The following is a 16,495-nucleotide window of genomic DNA, read 5'->3' as shown; positions in this document are numbered from 1 at the left end:
TTATTTTCCTACAGTCACATCACCAACATTATTATCTGATACTCAAGATTTCACTTTCACATAATTCTAATGCACAAAAGAACAAAAAGATAAATAGTAAGTATATATCTATATATTTATGCGTGTGTGTGTATGCGTGCGTGTGTGTTCTCTATAAGCCATAAAACATGAGATCAACATGCTATTGTACATTTCTACAATTTTCATCACTTTTCCTTCAGCTGCTGATGTTAAGGAATCTGGAAATGCTGTATGATCTCTGGAAATCTGTAGTATAAGAAAGAAAGAAATAAAATAAGCCATGGGCATGTTTACAGAATAATGCCATATTTACAGAAATTGGCTAATACAGTAGTTTTCCATAGAAGAAGTGGAGTATTTCTGACCCTTCCTTAATTAGCAAGTGCCTTCCAGCAGGGTTTCTCAATCAAGTGACATTTTGGAGCAGATAATTCTTAGTTTAGATGGTTCACACTGTGCACATTGATGTTTAGCAATATTCCTGGCCTCCGTCTACTAGATGCCATTGGCATTCTTTCCTTTAGTGTTGAGACAACCAAAAGTGTCTTCAGATAATTTGAAGAATTCTCTAGGGGCAAAATCACTGGTTAAGAACCACTTAGCTATCCATAGTAGATTAGGCAAAACCAAAGGGAATAGTTTATTTTGTTTTATGGTCATTCCCGTCTAGTTTCTTGACTCTGAAACATTAAGAATGTAAGGTAGATATAAACTTCATAACATGCCTGTGGAATCCACATGTGCCCATGATATTGCAGAGCTACCAGGGACTCTCCACTGCTGCTTGATGCTACAAGATTTCAAAAAAAATTTTTTTGAAAAAAAAATATCATTATATTTATCATTATGTTTACTTAGAAATCTGAGCTATGGGTTTGTTACTGACTGTTCCCAACCTGGCTCAGACACACTATTTAAACAGAAGAATCAGGGATCCCTGGGTGGCGCAGCGGTTTAGCGCCTGCCTTTGGCCCAGGGCGCGATCCTGGAGACCCAGGATCGAATCCCACATCGGGCTCCCGGTGCATGGAGCCTGCTTCTCCCTCTGCCTGTGTCTCTGCCTCTCTCTCTCTCTCTCTGTGACTATCATAAATAAATAAAAAAATAAAAATTAAACAGAAAAATCAGCTGTTTTCCCAACTCTAGAAGAAGCCATCAGTCTTGCCAGCAAGTAATTTTCTAGAAATTACAAATAAGGCCACAAAGTTAATATCCCTAGTTATAAATTCTTTGTGGGAAGGTCAAAAGGAATTCCTTGGAGTGTACATGAACATTTCTTTTTTTTTTTAAGATTTATTTATTTACGATAGACAGAGAGAGAGGCAGAAACACAGGAGGAGGGAGAAGCAGGCTCCACACCGGAGCCTGATGCGGGACTCAATCCCGGGTCTCCAGGATCCTGCCCTGGGGCAAAGGCAGGCACTAAACCGCTGAGCCACCCAGGGATCCCCGGGACCCCCCTGTACATGAACATTTCTGATTGCTTTCATTTTGAGCCACAAGAGGTGTTCACTGTGAGGTTGTTCCCAGAAGATGGATTTGTAAACATACATGGTGCGAATGAACGTTTGTGCTTTTGTTTTCTGACTATACATCCAGGTCACAGTGAGTTTGCTTTGGGAAACAGACTCTGAGATTTTCGTGCAGTGAGTTAGTTCATTAGGTAGTGCTGTCTGTGAGGGAAAAAGGAGGGAAGGTTGTGCAGGGGAAGAAGTTCTGGAGCTGGGATGACCTTACAGAATCATCCTATATTAAAACAAGGGAGTTCTCTTGGATGTACCCCTATAAACCAACCAGTCACTGAACTTGCTGCCCTGCAAAAGGGGATAGAGATTTAGGCAAGGCAGGTCTCAGTTGAGAACAATTCCTGGAGAGGGGTTGGATTGAGAGCTGTCGGCCTTCAGTGCTCCTGACAGCTGACTGAGCATCTCAGTTCTCACTGGGTGTCTACTAAACTTACCTATTGATCGATGGAGAAAATACTACATGACTAATTCTCTAAAGTTGTGAAAGTGCTGAGATGCTCCTCTAAGTTAATTCTGGGTTCAGCAATTGGTCTGGGAAATTTATTGGAGTTTGTATATTTTAGACAAAAGATAGTTTTCAGGACACTTGGAATTAGTGTTTCCTTTCCTCTAATCCTTTATCAATACCTGGAAATGGATCTAGGGTTCCTGGAGTTTCTCTGAAATTCAGAGAAAAAGGCTGGAATAGTCATCACAAGGATGTAAGATCTATCATCACAATAAAACAACAGTCTTCTCATTACAGATTATAGCAGTGGTCTCAGAAGTGCACATGAATGACTGAGAATTGGTCATTCACAGAAAACTAAATCAGATTTTCCTAACTGACGTAAGTAATAACTACATAAATATTTTTTTCTTCCTGCAGCAAAAATGACATCACATAAAGACAGAAATAAAAAATATTTTTAAAAAATCAAAATTATGGATTACAACTTAATTTTTTCTATCAGCACATAAATTCAGAATAAGCACATGCAATATCTCACACAGGAAGAACATTAACTATGTCTTCTTCTTTTATAGCGTGTGATTTCTAGAATTAGTTTTCCATGAGATTTTAGAGACTGAGTAAAAATCGCAAACAGTAATGAAAACAACCTCTTAAAAATCATATTTAAAAATTTTTTAAAAGCCTCATTAAGATATTTTTTCACATACAAAAACTGTATATATTTAAGGTGTACAACATAGTGTTATATGTATGCATTATAAATCACTACAATTTAGCTAATTAACATACCCATCATTTCTATATAGTTACCATTGTGTGCAAGCATGTGTGGTGGAAGATTAATTTAGGTTCTATCCTCAGCAAATTTCAAGTACACAATGCATTATTGTTAACTACTGCCACAAAAATATTCAATGCTTCAGGAATTTGTGTGTCAACATTGAGCAGGGGTCATGCTAATCTCTGAACTGTGTCAATTTTAGTATACGTGCTGCCAAAGTGAGCACAAAAAATCTTATTTTTAAATAAGATTTTTAGTCTGCATAATCTGATTAAGATAATTTATGCTTATCATCATTTTAGCTTGTTTCACTGATTATAATCATTTTGAATATCATAATAGCCTCCACATTTTTTAATTCTAAAATACATCATCTCTTTTAGATGGCATTTCTTTTCCTAAGTCCTTGTTTTGCTGATAGTGAATTGCAAGTACCATCTCACACAAAAGAAAGGAAATCAAAAAATAAGGATATGGATGTGCCCTTGGGAGGCACCAATGAAAATCTTGGTTGTTTAAAACTCCCATTTCTTCAACTCTACCAAGAAATCTGGGAAGAAAAATATATAATATTAGCCCTTAGCATGCTTCTTATTCCCTTTATCTATCTATTCCTCTCTTGAGCTCTTGCTGTCTCTGTCCACCCATCCATCCATCCACCTTAACTGAGCATCTGATTAAAAAGTGATACTTTTTAAATCTCCCCTAACCTACCTATTTGTTCTCCTCTGGTCATTCTCAAAACTTCTATATGAGCAGATACACATAACATAATTTTCTAAGTTAAATTCTCCATAACCTTCGAAGTTAAAATTGTGGAGAATGATAATCAGAAAATAAAAGTATATCTTCCCTGCATTATTCCTCTCTGAGCAAAATGATGCAATGTATGGAGGAAGAATAGAAATACTTGAGTTCTAAATTATTTTAAGATTTGTGTGGAATCAGAAAAGACCCCGAATAGCCAGGGGAATTTTAAAAAAGAAAACCATAGCTGGGGGCATCACAATGCCAGATTTCAGGTTGTACTACAAAGCTGTGGTCATCAAGACAGTGTGGTACTGGCACAAAAACAGACACATAGATCAATGGAACAGAATAGAGAACCCAGAAGTGGATCCTGAAATGTATGGTCATCTAATATTCGATAAAGGAGGAAAGACTATCCATTGGAAGAAAGACAGTCTCTTCAATAAATGGTGCTGGGAAAATTGGACATCCACATGCAGAAGAATGAAACTGGACCACTCTCTTTCACCATACACAAAGATAAACTCAAAATGGATGAGAGATCTAAATGTGAGACAAGAGTCCATCAAAATCATAGAAGAGAACACAGGCAACACCCTCTTTGAACTCGGCCACAGTAACTTCTTGCAAGATGCATCCACGAAGGCAAAAGAAACAAAAGCAAAAATGAACTATTGGGACTTCATCAAGATAAGAAGCTTTTGCACAGCAAAGGATACAGTCAACAAAACTCAAAGACAACCTACAGAATGGGAGAAGATATTTGCAAATGACATATCAGATAAAGGGCTAGTTTCCAAAATCTATAAAGAACTTATTAAACTCAACACCAAAGAAACAAACAATCCAATCATGAAATGGGCAAAAGACATGAACAGAAATCTCACAGAGGAAGACATGGACATGGCCAACATGCACATGAGAAAATGCTCTGCATCACTTGCCATCAGGGAAATACAAATCAAAACCACAATGAGATACCACCTCACACCAGTGAGAATGGGGAAAATTAACAAGGCAGGAAACAACAAATGTTGGGAGGATGCGGAGAAAAGGGAACCCTCTTACACTGTTGGTGGGAATGTGAACTGGTGCAGCCACTCTGGAAAACTGTGTGGAGGTTCCTCAAAGAGTTAAAAATAGACCTGCCCTACGACCCAGCAATTGCACTGTTGGGGATTTACCCCAAAGATTCAGATGCAATGAAACGTCGGGACACCTGCACCCCGATGTTTCTATCAGCAATGGCCACAATAGCCAAACTGTGGAAGGAGCCTCGGTGTCCATCGAAAGATGAATGGATAAAGAAGATGTGGTTTATGTATACAATGGAATATTACTCAGCCATTAGAAACGACAAATACCCACCATTTGCTTCAACGTGGATGGAACTGGAGGGTATTATGCTGAGTGAAATAAGTCAATCGGAGAAGGACAAACAGTGTATGTTCTCATTCATTTGGGGAATATGAATAATAGTGAAAGGGAATATAAAGGAAGGGAAAAGAAATGTTGGGAAATATCAGGAAGGGAGACAGAACATAAAGACTCCTAACTCGGGGAAACGAACTAGGGGTGGTGGAAGGGGAAGAGGGCGGGTGTTGGAGGGGAATGGGTGACGGGCACTGAGGTGGACACTTGACGGGATGAGCACTGGGTGTTTTTCTGTATGTTGGTAAATTGAACACCAATAAAAATTAATTAAAAAAAAAGAAATACTTGAGTTCTAAAGGGAAATGAAAATTATGAGAGCAGCATTGATACATATATAAATCATTCCAATTTTTCTTCTAAGTGTACAAGTGGACCCTCTACTGTAGACAGGAGCAGAGTGCTATAAACAGAGAAGTCCTCTGCCCTTGAGCTACCCCAAGCTATCTACGTAAGCACTAGAGAGGATTAATTTAAGTAAATAAAGATTTTATTAATTCACCTTCAGCTAGTTTAACATTGAAAGCATAGATGTTTGTTTCTTCCCAACCTAGGGAGTGATCTGGTTTCCCATCTCTCACTGGGAACACCCTCTCCTCCCCTCTGTAGTTGTCTTCAGTGCAGTAAATCATCTCTTTACTATTCTCTTTTTTTATCCACTGCTTCGAAATTAAGTGTTGATCATGTGACTTACTTTAGTCAATTTAAGGAAAAGTGACTTGTGTCTCCTCCAGTAGAAACTTTGAGAGCTAGGTGTATAGTTTGCCATATACTCTTTCCCATGTCAGGAGACCAATAATTTTCCAGAGAGTGAGGAAGACAGGAAGCAGCATGCCTGGATGGATGGAGTATGAGTAACACTTAAACCTTTGTTATTTTAATACGCTAAAATAGTTTAGCAACTTAATGCAGAAGGGGTCAGATTTCAAGAGAGGATGAGAAATAGGGAACACTGTGTGTGCAAGGACCTACTGACTTCCCTTTACACAAGAGGTAACTCTTGTTAGTTTTATGTATGGGAGGAGGGGGGAATTGGCTGAGCTTACTGATTCTATATCCTTATGAAATTCCTCTAGTATTCCATCCAGGATGAACATCTCTCCCTACACAAATAATCTAAGTTTATGGTTATTGAAACCTCTGGCAAACATATCCCAAGGCAACCCATATGATTCTTATTTCTGTGTTCACACTTTTATGTAATCTCCTGTTGAGTGGACAAGGGACTTAAAACCATATTCTAAGAACAGTATGTGGCAAAGGAGAGAAGATATCATTCTATTAATATTAGTTTATATACTATAGGACTCCATTTTAGCAAACTGGTGCTAGATACTTTCCTTGGAGGGTTGAAGTAAGCAGTCAAATTGAAGAAGTCATGTGATAAGGAACTGTGGGCTGCCTCTAGAACCTGAAGGTAGACTCCAGCTGACAGCCAAGAAGGGGCTGAAGCTTTCAGTCCTATTAATTGCAACTGAATAGATTTTGCCAAAAACTTAAGTGAGCTTAGAAGTAGATTCTTCTCCAGTCAAGTCTCCAGACATCAATGCAATCTGATTGGCCCCATGATGGGAGCCTTGTGAGACTCTTAGTGGAGGCTACAGTGAACTGCGCCTGGGCTCTTAATCCATGAGAAATATGGGATAAATAAATCTATACTGTTACAAACTATTTAGTTTGTGGTAGTCATAGGCACACACAAACTAATACAGGATCATTCTTGAGTCTATGAGATATTGTGTCTATGGCTTATCTCATTTGTCCATTTCTGTTGCTTCCTTACCATGAAAGGTTAAATTCTTTTCTCAAGTTGTTATAATACACTACAGTTGGAACCACAGATGGTTGGCCATGGATAAAAGAGGACATTCTAGTTGGCCTATGGCTTGCTTTCCTCCTACAATTAATTTTTTTTAAATTTATTTTATGATAGTTACAGAGAGAGAGAGAGGCAGAGACACAGGCAGAGGGAGAAGCAGGCTCCATGCACCGGGAGCCTGACGTGGGATTCGATCCCGGGTCTCCAGGATCGCGCCCTGGGCCAAAGGCAGGCGCCAAACCGCTGCGCCACCCAGGGATCCCTCCTCCTACAATTAAAACATTCGCAATGAGGATCTAAAAAATTAATCAAGATTCTTCCAATTAATATGAATTTTATTTCATGTGCAAAAGTATCCGTGTTTCTTTTGTTAGATTAATATGAATTCTTTTCTTCTTTACCTAGTCTAAAGTTATAAAGAACGATAAATAGGAGGTGAGTGAGAGATGAGTTACTGTAATGACAATGAGTATATGGGTAAATTCAGGTAATTGAGGATCCTAAGGGAATGAAACAAGGTATAAACATAATATCCTATTTTTTATAGAGCTATAACGAGTATAGAAAATATGGATAGCAATTACACTGATTATGCCAGGGGAAAGGACTTCTCTACATTTAAAATCACTGGGCGGGGACTATTATAAGGAATGGTGCATTAGGTAACTTCAGGAGAGAGTTCAATTCACAGTTCAACAAATAATTATTTCATTACTGGCTACCAGGCACTATGAGTTTCTTGTCCTTGGTGGTAACCAAAGCAGAAGTAGAAATATGTTAGGGAACATGCAAGGTTCTGTCCCACACCTTGCTTCTGTATTTTTTTAAGGATAAAATAAAATCTCTTTATATATTTATACATGTGCTAATATTGACTAACAATCCATACAATTAATTCCAACCAGTGGTTCTCATCCCTGGCTGAATATTAGAATCTCCTAGGGAGCTTTTGAAAACTGCCATTCCAGAATGCCATCCAGACCAATTCAATCAGAATCTCTGGGATTGCGTCGTCAGCAGTGATACTTTTTAAATCTCCCCAGAGGGTGATAATGTGCAGCCAGGGTTGAGAAATTCTGCTTTAAACTATTGATAGAGACTGCTATACAGGGGTTTACTTTGTATTTATAGATTTTGCCAATATGTTTTCACATTGTTTATTAATTACCCTGCATACATGTACTTCCTGGTGAAAACTTAGGTCTACGCATTTCAAAAATTCAGACCTTAATTTGAAACCAGTAATAAATCCTGATTTAAGCATTTGGGCATCAGATTTATTTTTGCCATTTCTAACATTGTTTTCATTTTTTTACAAACTTACCTTATTATAAATCTAACTTTTCTTGGATATGAGGCAACTTTGCACCATCAAATCTAATTATTATAAATTAAGGCAGTTAATGTGCATCAGGACCTATGTTATTTTATCTCACCATCATTCCTCAATACCACAAAACAGGTGTAAAAGCAGATATATCTAATAAGATAGTTTTCCATCATTCTACAATGTATTAGGCTCTCATGTAATATCTTTTATATAATATTTTTACATATAACTATTTTGTTTACTGTTAGAAAGTCAATATTGTATATCATGTTTGATTTCAACATTTCTGCCAGAATCTTTAATCCATGGCCTAAACTGCTGACCAACAATTTCAACTGCCTGCTGTTAGGCAATGATATCAAAATATTAAAATTATCAACCAACTTACCTCTATCAAATTAAAATCTTTTGCTTATTTTCAACTCAGAGAAATACTTTCTACTATTTTTTCTTCTTGGTTTGCCTATGCTCTCTGCTGTCCTTATGGAATCTTTTACCACACAGATATCATAGCTTCCCAATTTTGCTTTATATTTTTTATTTTATTATTTCTCTTAGCATTTATTTTTTGACTTTTGTAAAAAGATTTTATACATTTTGAAAAGATGTGTTTGACAGTTGGAGATGTATTTTTCTCAGCAATCTATCAATTCCCTTTTCAAACTCACTAACCCAATCTTGTGTCTCTCTTTTTAAAGGCATGGTGCTCTCAGGAAAAAAAAAAAAGATTAATCTCCAAGTATTCTGGTTTGATTTATACATAGAGGAGATTTTTCTTATAATTTGATAATTGTCTATGGAATCAATATCATCCAGATTAGAATCTTGTTAACGTTGCTATTCATTATACTTTTTAAAAGCTTTTCCTCTACTAACCAATTCATTGAGATTTGTTCTACAATTTTTTCATTGTGCTGTTTCCTTCAAAAGCTTTGTGAGTCTGCTTAATATGCGTAGATTTTTTTTTTCATATTTATGGTTTGGGGCAGGGAATCAGAGTAGTTAGATAAATGGAATATATGTTGACACCCAAATGAAATCATTGTATGCTGCTAGTAAACAGAACTCCCCATTACAGGAGCATGTAACTAACAGTAATGTATGGGTGGTGGGGATGTGAGATTGAAGAGTCAGGATATATGGGTCGCGTGATTTAGGATTGTCAGAATGCCTAAATTTCCAGGTCATCATATAACCAGGGTACTTTTCTCTTTCTAGATTCCAGGTATCTGTTTTAGCAGCTCCCTATCTCAGCCCACTTCATTATTCAGAGGGAATATAGCCAGGCTAATCATTTCTCCATTTTCATTCCTCCCCTCATTGTAAGTGAAGGTGCAGAGGAAGACTACTTTGCTCCTAGTTCTTTAGTCATATGCTTGGAAATTAGCTCCAGTGTTTCAGAGAAGAGTAACCAGTCACCTACTAAGCATATATAGAAGAGAAAAAAGGCTGGGTCCACCAGAACCAGCTCTTCTAAAGACAGTATTTTAATTAGTTTAATTAGTCTCATTAATATCCCAGCATTTCCCTTTGCTCATTTGTATTTGTTGTTTCTGGGCCTGGAATTGTTCTATTTTCTTCTGAGATCCAGGCCATGATATCAGACCCTGATTTCTCTATCCCTCTGAAATCAGTCCTTTCCATTTTTTGAACATACCTCAAAAAAGACCATTCTATATATGACACTTGCCATGTTATAACTGATAGGCTCTATTTAAAGTACCCTCCGTGATTTGGATGGGGCTAAGTTGTATGCCCACTCTACTTTCTTGATCCAATCTCTATCCTTCCGTGTACAAAACAATTCTTACTAGCAAAACATGTTGTATTTCTCTGTATAAGGATTATGAGATGGCTTTCAGAACCTCCATGTATATTTGGAAACTAAAAATACTAAGGAACACATTTAAGGCTGAGGTCTAGCAATATAATTTGATTAGAAGTAGCAATATTAACATACCAGAAACAATCATATTTCTAGAAATGTCTCGGATCTCAGAATGTTTGAAAAATATCAGTGAGGGGCATATAGGTGGCTCAATCAGTTGGTAAGGTGCCCAATTCTTGGTTTGAGCTCAGGTCATGATCTTGAGTGGTGGGATCAAGCCCCAAATTGGGCTCCAAGCTTAGTGCAGAGTCAGCTTGGGATTCTCTCTCTCACTCTCCCTCTGACCCTCCATCCCCATGCATGTGCACGCTTTATCTCTGTCTCTTTCTCTCTCTAAAATAACAAATAAATAAATCTTTAAAAAATATATCATTTTGGGAAGTGTTTGGGGTGTGTTAAGAGGACTGAGACTGCCTAATTTAAAACGAATTGTCTTAAATTAGATTCAAAATGTATCAAGATTTCAATCACTTAATTTAATTCAATATTGCACTTTTATTTTTATTTTTAAAAGATTTTATTTATTTATTCCTGAGAGACACACACAGAGAGAGAGAGAGAGAGAGAGAGAGGCAGAGACACAGGCAGAGGGAGAAGCAGGCTCCATGCAGGAAGCCCTATGTAGGATTCGATCCTGGGACTCCAGGATCATGCCCTGGGCCAAAGGCAGGCGCTAAACCACTGAGCCACCCAGAGATCCCTCAACATTGCACTTGTAAACTACTATTTATCACTCAATATTTTTAAAAGGACATGGTTATTTCATAAAACCCATACTGCCTCTAGCAGTCCTCTTCACATTTTCCTTCCTCCATTAATGTAGACTGATAACCAGTATGGTTGTCCAAGTAGAACATTTGCAGAAAACGGTTTTGTTTCTCTTATAGACTATATCATTTTTTTAAAAAGGGTCCATTGACTCAGCTATGTCTCATTGACCCAATCCAGCAGGCAACTACTTTTGGGGTGGCCATGCCAGTTCCACTCAATATATTCAAATTTGGAAAAACAAAGGTTAGGATTAAGACCCACCACTTCAAGTCAATTCTACTTGACAAACATTTATTAAGCACTTAGTGTATATAAAACATAATAATTAATGGAATTTCTATACAGAGATTAACATTGAAGTAGATGCTTGACAGAGTGAGAATAGTTTTAAAAAATTAGGATTTAAGTTAGAAATATGTTCACATTTTAAATGTAAGGTAAGAGAAGAGGGACTATCAAAAGATAAGGAGCACAACGGACTAAAAGTTAAGATTGCCTCAAGAATCTCAAGCGGATAGCCTCAGAGTCAAATGTGATAGAAAGGCTAGCCAGAATAAAGCCTAAGAGAGAGGTTTGTGATTGATAAATCAATCTTTTTTGAGAAACATTTTAGTGAGGGCTGTTGGCAGAGGCCACATTAGATGATGAAGTGGGTTGTAAAATAGTACAGGGAATAGCCTATGGTTTTAAAGCATCAGACACAGAAGGGCAAGAAAAAGGAGAACACAGTCAAGGACTGAATTTCTTGGGTTTTTGGCAGCCGAGTAGAAGGAGTCACTAGAAGACAAGAGAGAAACTAAAGATACAAAAAGAAACCCAGGCAGGGCTGGGCAGAGTTGAGACCGGTTGTTCAAGTAACTGGGTAAGCGTTTCTCTGAAACTGGAGAGAATAAAATAATTGAAAAATATAGTGATGTTTGAAGTGAAAAATAGAAATGTGAAAGAATTCCCATTGGACAATTTTTATTCTACTGGTGTAGGAAACCAATGTCATGGGATGAAAGTAAGGGCTTTATTTACTCCTTCACTAAACAAATCACCCTTGAGAGTTTACATAAATTAGGCACAGTGCTGACCATTGAGGATTTGCTGAAAAATGAAATGTGTATGGTTTCTGTTCCAGCAGGAAGCCAAATTAAAAGATAAGGAAACAAATGAGTAGCTAAAAAGAGATAATGTGCTTTAAAAAATACACAGTGAATATAGATAAAGACAGTTGAGAGAGGGGATCAGGCTTTATAATAAGTAAACAGAGAATTATTTCTTAAACAGCTGAAATTTAAAATGAGACTCAAAGGATTAAACATAACTAGCCAAGTAAAAAATGGGAGGAAAGTCATTCCAGATGAGGAGACTGAAGATAACAAAAGGCTTTCCAGTAAAAAATGGTACATAGCATACAGAAAGAACTGAAATGATTTTAGATATAAGTAAGCAAGAACAATAACAAGACATACCCCCCAAAATCAAGAAATTATAAAGTTTAAAATTTGTTTGAATTCCGATTTAAATAAATAATAATAAAAATTATAAGCCCATTGCAAAAATTTAATACAAAATGGATATTTGATGATATTAAGGATTTTTTTAAAAGATTTTGTTTATTTATTCATGAGAGACACATTGAGAGAGAGGCAGAGACACAGGCAAAGGGAGAAGCAGGCTCCATGCAGGGAGCCTGATGTGGGGCTCGATACTGGGGCTCCAGGATCATGCCCTGAGCTGATGGCAGATGCTCAACCCCTGAACTACCCAGGCGTCCCAATATTAAGGATTTTTTTGTTAAATTTGTTTAGGCATGAAATAGTATGATGGATAAATTTTTATTAAGGTCATATATTTTACAGATATATATTCTAAAAGGAATATGAATGAAATAGTCTGATGTTGAAACACTGATACAACCCAGTAGTAACAGAGTTAGGGATGCGGTGGCAGGGCGTTGGGGTTGATGTACATGATCCAGGATTGATCAAGAGTTTATAAGTTTTGAAGTTGAGTGACAGGCAAAAAAGAGTCCATTATACCAGTTCCCTTATGTGTTTGAAATTTTCCATTACGAAAAAAGGTGAAATGTACACTAAAAATTTAGGGATTGAAAACTACTGTGGTTGTAATAGAATGTTTAGATTTTTATGAATTTTATTGTATATTTTCATATCCCAATATTATACTTAAACCTCAGATGCATAAACTTGTTTGATAATTAAATTCAAAGATAAAAGAAGTGGCCACATTTGATACCTGATTTTAGTGCCTTATGGTCTCCTTCAATCATTAACCTTGTTCCCCAAATATCCTAACTTTCTTTTCTTTATAAATTTTACATATTTCAAAGGCTTGGAAAAGGAAAATCCTCAACTTTTCTATATGTGCATATAACTTTATATTTATTATTATTTGTATATAGCATTAGATTCCATCTTTCTGTCTATCATTTATCTGTCTTTCCAATCATTCATCCAACTCGGTACTCTCTTTATCTCTCCATAATAATAAAAGAATAATTACCACCTAGAAATGATTTGGGTTGGTTGTTGCATTTCACTTCTACTAATAAAAGACAATACATCAGGGGATCCCTCTCCCTCTGCCTCTTGCCCTGCATGCACATGCATGCATTCTTTCTCTAAAATAGATAAATAAATGTCTTAAAAAATTAACTTAGGCAATTTTGAATCCCATGGGATTCTGATATTATAATAAAGTATGAATATGATTAAAACCTATTTATGGCAACAACTATCTTCAGAAAAATAACTAAATTGTCCACATCTGTGCAATTATTTCAAATGGAAGAACAAGCCACCAAGTGAATTAAATAGTTTATGGAGGACAGAAATGAGAATTCAGTAACAGATAGAAGCTTACTTTTCTGAATATACTGCTGTGTAGATATGGCACTGGAAGCTTATCAATGTTTTGCATAATTATAAAACAAAATTAAATCAAAGTAGAAAATAAACCAATCCCTAAAAACTATGAGAAAAATAGAACAAATAGACATGAGTCGATGGCTCCATGATGTAGAGGGAATATTCAAGTAACTTTTAAGCCCAGTAATTTGATTATAAAATAAATCAAAATAAATAAACTTGGGATGAAAATAGCTGGGGTGAAAAAAACTTTAAACAGCTTTTAGTAATATTGTTAGTGGTATTCTAATGTCTTTATTCTGAAATAAACATATCAATAAATAATTACATTAATATTTAGAGACTAGAAATTTAAGTGTATGAGAAAAACTCAAAGGTAGATTAAAGGGATGAGCAAAACCCTACAGTTCTAAATTCAAATCTAAAAATCACTATAATTCATAATATACTTTCTCTTTTAAATTATACGTATTCCCTGGCTTTGTTCATTGCAAAAGGTCTATGGATGATGACCAGTTCCAAGAGCAACAATACCCTATCATCCAAATGGCAGATTCTAAATATCATTTTTCACTAAAGGAGATTATGACTGCTTGCAGAAATGTAAAATTCTAGGTCCAGAGCAGGAATTCGCTTTATTTGTTTTGCTTTGTTTTGTAATCCCTAAAACCAAAGAGTATTATCAAGTTTACTGGGGTCTTGTTAAATTCATAAATGAATTTATGAGAAAATTGAAGAGGTTGACAGGAGAATTGAGCATGCGTTTGCCTTGTGGCTAGCATTCGTTGAAACATAAACCTCATAACTACATTCTTCATCCACAAACCTCTGTTCCCATAAGCCACATTCAGAAACCAAAAAAATTACCAATATTCTTAATTCCCAAGAGCCAAAATGTGAACTCCCCCCCCACAATTATCTGTACATAAACAAAGGAGCTGATTTGATTAGTTTACTTATGTCTTTTTCTATGGAATTATTTTTACCATGTTTCAATATAAAAAGGATTTGAAATGGCTTACAAGATATATACAAGGTGGTAAAAATATAACAGAAAAATCAAGTGAAGGAAAAAAGGAAGGTAGTATTAAAATTTAAATTGCATACCATTTATAAGCAAGTTATTAAAAAGATGTGCTTAAAGGAAGACAGCAAATCTTTGGGATTTGGACTAACCGTCATGAAGTAGGACACATTCAGGTTAATCATTTTACACCCATAAGATAAAAAAAAAAAAAAACAAGCTAATTAATGAGTAGAAACACATTTCCCACTCAAGAATCTTCATGAAATGGTTATTATGCTATGTTAGATTAAATTTTTTTTTAATGACAAGTCTGCAGAAATACAACTGAGACATCAAAGGGTCGTTGTTTGATACATTATGTGGAAGCAGAGTTCAGCAAATTCCAAACTCACATAACTTAAGTATCACTCTAGTCATCTTGCCAAATCCAAACAACATCTCTTAGAATCTCAGAAGAGATAGCTGTATTTTCTACCAGTTGTCATTCCTAAATAGTATTTTTCCAACACAGCCTTTGTTAAATTATAAGTGTAAGTCCATTTGCCCAAAAATACATCACACTACTCTTGATGACTTTTCAGGCTAGATATTAAAATATCAACAGCAAGTGGGCAATTGAACTAGTTATTTTTTACTGAACTAGTATATTATTGCTCTAGAAACACTCTCTACTATTTTAAGTAAGAAAAAAAATAAAATAAAATAATCTATGTAGCATAATCCAATCATTGTAAAAACAAACACAAACAAATAACTAAATGAGTAGGCAATTGCACGTATTTACCTTAAATTGCCCAGTAGAATATTCAGTGATATGTGAAAAGTGGGTGTCTCAAAGTAGAGAGAGGGCAGATTATACTTTTCTCTATTCCTTGATATTTTAAAAATATTTTAATAGCATGCATTTTCTTCAGATTGGCTATAAATTTTACTTATGATCATAATCATTGGATTGTAATACTGATCCACAATAAACTTATCCAGATAAAATTGAAGCTATTAGTAATTATTATTATTGAAAATCTCCAGGTTTTATATATATTTAAGAATTCTTGTATGGAAATATGCACTAATTTTCCAAAACTTGCACTTAATTTGTTTCAGGACAGAAGTGATAAGTGAGTCTCATAAGAACTGAGTGTCCTCAGCCCTGGCATTTCCACCAGAATTAAACCTAAGATACAGTAAAATATTGACATAATATAAATAGTAAACATGACCACTAAATTTTCTTGTTCTAAGTAAACCTATCTGCGGCTCCTTGGGATTTTAAAGCAATTTATCTCCATATCTATTTTTTCTTTTTATTAAGAGTTTACCATTTTATTATTTTTGAAGAATATATATCTTGTTATTAAAGTGACCATTCACAAGGGATGGATAGGATGAAATTATTTACATAATTTATATTTCTTTTCAGGAGGGGAACATATACTAGGCCACTCCAATTTCACCAGGTAACTTTTCATACTTTTAAATATTAGCTTATAATCTGGTCTTTCAAGTGTCTAAACGTGTACTTGCTTCAGCAGCACATATACTAAAATCGGAACAATGGAAGAAGATTGGCATGGCCCTTGCACAATGATGACACTCAAGTGTTTACACATAAAATATTTTAAAAGGCTAACCACAAATTTAATATATTCCTGTTTAGTACAACTTCCATGTTGTATTATGTTCTATCCATTGCTCCTTTTGCTGCTAATATTTAGTAGTGGTTCTTTGCTAAAGAGATAGTTACAAATCGTAACCCTTCAATATGAAAGGAACTGTGCTGTACAACATATACAATGGCCAACATTTCATTGTTAAAGTATT

The 16,495-nt window shown here is 35.6% G+C and overlaps 2 non-coding genes across 2 annotated transcripts; one reads left to right on the top strand and one right to left on the bottom strand.

Annotated features, from left to right (window-relative positions):
* Positions 1-2,904: 2,904 nt before the first annotated feature.
* Positions 2,905-3,008, bottom strand: LOC112926706 (U6 spliceosomal RNA). Its single transcript, XR_003236399.1, has one exon. It is a non-coding gene; the product is annotated as a U6 spliceosomal RNA (small nuclear RNA).
* A 13,182-nt stretch (positions 3,009-16,190) lies between these two features.
* Positions 16,191-16,295, top strand: LOC112926707 (U6 spliceosomal RNA). Its single transcript, XR_003236400.1, has one exon. It is a non-coding gene; the product is annotated as a U6 spliceosomal RNA (small nuclear RNA).
* The last annotated feature ends 200 nt before the right edge of the window (positions 16,296-16,495 follow it).

This window comes from Vulpes vulpes, chromosome 3 (genome assembly GCF_048418805.1).
Source record: "Vulpes vulpes isolate BD-2025 chromosome 3, VulVul3, whole genome shotgun sequence".
NCBI lineage: Eukaryota > Metazoa > Chordata > Mammalia > Carnivora > Canidae > Vulpes > Vulpes vulpes.
This window is presented reverse-complemented; position numbering and strand designations above follow the sequence as displayed.